The sequence below is a fragment of the Carassius auratus genome, unplaced genomic scaffold, assembly GCF_003368295.1.
Source record: "Carassius auratus strain Wakin unplaced genomic scaffold, ASM336829v1 scaf_tig00054678, whole genome shotgun sequence".
Lineage (NCBI taxonomy): Eukaryota > Metazoa > Chordata > Actinopteri > Cypriniformes > Cyprinidae > Carassius > Carassius auratus.
Window position 1 is genome coordinate 27501 of NW_020527315.1, and position 3761 is coordinate 31261.

At 39.0% G+C, this 3761-nt stretch overlaps 1 pseudogene; it reads right to left on the bottom strand.

The window, feature by feature from the left end:
* Nucleotides 1-3757, bottom strand: part of LOC113090348 (acid phosphatase type 7-like) — a 6697-nt pseudogene extending 2940 nt beyond the window's left edge.
* Nucleotides 3758-3761: the final 4 nt, after the last annotated feature.

A 3761-nucleotide genomic window follows, 5' to 3' on the forward strand; every position in this document is an offset into this window, starting at 1 on the left:
CTCACAGCTTTACCTTATAATCATACACGGGCCAGAGTCTCTCATACGTGTGCTCATGAGCCCAGAGCTCCAGATCCACTCCTGAAACACACACACACACACACACACACACACACACGCACGCACGCACACACACACACACACACACACACACACACACACACACACACACACACACACACACACACACACACACATATGCACAGTTCATCAGACAACTGTGTAGAATTAAGGGTTGCACAAGGGTGGAATATTTTCAGTAAATTTCAAGAAAATCCCTGGAATATTACAAAAAGTCATGGAAAGTTTCCAAAAATGTCTGGAATGTTCCCGAAATTTACTGAAAAATTTCCACCTTTTTCCAACCCTGAAAGTTTTCTGAAAAGTTATGCTTAAATATGCAAACGAGGCATTATCTAATTAAATATGTCCTCATTTGCATACATTTCCAGAGGATGAATTTGAACAGCGGATTCTCGTTTGATTTTGTTTTCATATAAAATCTTTCAATAGGGAATTTTTTTCATTCATCTTTTTATCACTCAGTATTTAGGTCTTGTTTTCAGAACAAATATGTAAATATTCTTAACTAAAGATATATTCAGAAATGCACAAATCACACAAGATATTAAGAAAAAAAATTCAATTTTAATAGGTTTTGTAAAAAAAAAAAAAAAAAAAAAACTTGTTTACTCTTTGAATTACTTTTTTTATTTTCTCACCCCATCGGCAGATTTTTTTTCTTTCTAACAAACTTTTGAAAAGTTTTTTTCAGAAAAACAAGACTTAATATCTTGTGCATCTCTTGTGCAACAGACAGATTGTTTTTAGGAATATATCTTAAATGTGTATCTCGGATGTTTTCTTTCCATGAATAGGAAGTAAAATAAACCGAAACCTCAAAACTGACCGGTGCATCCCTTAAAACTCGATGCTCTTACCGTACTGATAGAACAGATCCTCCAGTCCAGGAGCAGCGGGTTTGGTGTCATTGCGTCCAAGTCGAACCTGGAACAGCAGACACAACCAAAGACATGATGTTAGTAAAACAGAAGCACACATCAGACCTTCAGAAGCACGGCACGAGATCGGAGATCACCACACGTAGCTCTGGAACTGTGTGCAGTCGTCTCCGTCATCGTTGGAGCAGTACATGGGTCTGTGTCCCATCGTGATGATCCACGGCCGCTGCGCTCGCTTCTCAGGACGGCTCGCTTCCTACATCAGGCACAGACACACAAGACTGCTGTTTAACCGCTGCTTGATCTGTGCAGATCTCTCTCCTGATTCAGACCAGAACACTTTTTCACTGGAGGAAGTGTTATTCTGGATTATAGACTCTATGTGTTTGAGTTAAAATCATCTTAATGCTGGATGTGTTTCAGGTTTTGTCTTCTCCAGATGTTCACTGATGGACTGGAGTGCTGTGGATTATTGTGATGTTTTTATCAGACTCTCATTCTGACGGCACCCATTCACTGCAGAGCATCCACTGATGAGACACTGATGCAGTGCTACATTTCTACAAACCTGACTCCTCCTGATCTCTTACAGTGTTCATCCAGACTATAGTTGATTTCTGAGAGAACACAGCATCATCTGTTACCTGTAGATCCGCCTTGAAGCCACTCATACTGTCTGAAGAGCAGATCCTGGCCGTAATCCAGATAGAAATAGACTTCAGTGGAGAAGGAGATGATATGAGCGGGTCCTATGTTCCAGCTGCACAGTGATAAACATGCTTCAGTTTTCAAAAATTGATTGTGCAAAAACCAGCCCAAGATCTCAGACACTTCTGGAGAGACGGTGCTCGTACCTGTACCACAGGTTCTCCGTGTGTCCCGGCATACTGAAACGACTCCTGTAGTGGGAGAAGTTACTGGAAGGAGAAACACAGACAGAAAATCACAGACTGAGAACCACAGCAGCTGTTCCTGAATTACACCGTGACCGTCCGCGAGCTCTGAGACCGACACCAGGAGAAACACGAAACGCTCACGAGATACGGCTGTGGGGATGGAAGGGGTTAATTCAGGCTCGCTGTCAGTGACCTCAGAGGGTGGGGTCAAAGGTCAAGAGGATGAACAAGAGTTTCCACTGTGCTGAGAGCTCCCAGAGGTCATGAGGTCAAGTCTAGGAAAACATCCGGCACAGAATATTTCCAAAATAGAGTCCATAAACCTCCATACATAATCAACACTTTTAACATCGATCCAGAGTCTGTGCTCCCTCTAGTGGTCAAAGTGAGGTCAGCACTCAAACTACTGACTGGTTCACTAAAGAAACATGAAAACAGCAAAAACTAAGTCTTCTGAGTCACTTATGAGACGCATGTGAATCTGAATAAATTATAAAGCATGTGTTTGTCTTATCTAAATATTCTTAAATCAAGATACATTTATCCTTAAGACAACAACGAATATTTTATTTATTCATAATTTAACATTGTGTCATAAAATGTTATTTCAATACTTTTTGTTTAAATAATGAAATGTCTTTAAAAAATATATATATATATATATATATATATATATATATATATATATGCCAATAACAAAAACAGTAATATGGAATCATTCAATTTTAACGTGTGATAAAATTCTAAAATTATACCACGAGAAACGTTTTTAAGAATGTCCTTAAATATATTTTCTGAACAAAATTGTTGTTTCATATCACTTAAAAATTGACATTAGAGCATGTTTTAAACTCCAGAAATGATTAGACAAAATCACAAACCCATTTCCCTTTCAGTTCAAATGAATGAGCCTTGAGTGACCAATTCGCAATTTGCGGTCATTTACCACAGAACTCAGTGTTTCTGAATCCTCTTGACAGTTATAGCGCCCACTGTGGTCTGATTTCTATCAACCTTGCATACTTGTTTAGAATCACCTGTTTGCATGTGCTCACTAGTTTCATGGTTTAGAGTTTTCATTTAGGCTTGATAGGCTTTTAGCTACATTTGGACACGCCCCTTTTCTAAACAACCCTGTTATAGGGTTAAAGCATGTAAAGTTCATCATTGTTTTGATAATTATTGACATAGAGAGTCCAGAAAATTGTAATGCAATTTTTTCTAGATTGAGTGAAAAATTAGGACTAGTTTGCAAAAGTAGTTTTTGAGAAGCTGCTGATCAGATACAATATAGTTTTAGTTGCCAGATTTTAAGTTATTACTGTTTTATAAAATAAGGATTCTTCAGGTCCCAATGTGAAACTCAGTGTGAGTCTGAATGCATTATCAGGGTCAAACACAACGAAGGGAAAGTGCATCTTACATAATAATGTCCTGGAATAATCAACATCCTAAATTAGGCTTGTTTTCTTTATGTAAAATATAATGATTGTATTTTGGTTTGGTTTTGACGTGAGTATTGCTGGTTAAGCGTATCGTCAGGCCTCTCGTGTTCTTTGGCTCTGCTGATGTTGTTTCGATGTCAGCGGTCTTGAGCAAATCCAGACTTGAGATTAAAATGAGTCGTGTCATGAAGTTTCCCAAAATGTTCTGAATCTCCGCTGTGGAACAGATTCTGTTGTGTCAGACAACAGTGTTTTTTAATCTCTGCACTCTATAACCTGGTTAAAATCTCCTCAGAGAAACTAAAGCTCAGATCAGGTTTAGGTTAAGGGTCAGGAAGGACTTACTAAGTCATCTCGTGGTTTCCAGGACAGGTCATGTACGGAGCGTAAGCAGCGATGGACTCGATTTGCTGCATGACTCATCACCCACCCGGCCGTTATCCTGATTGAGCACACAC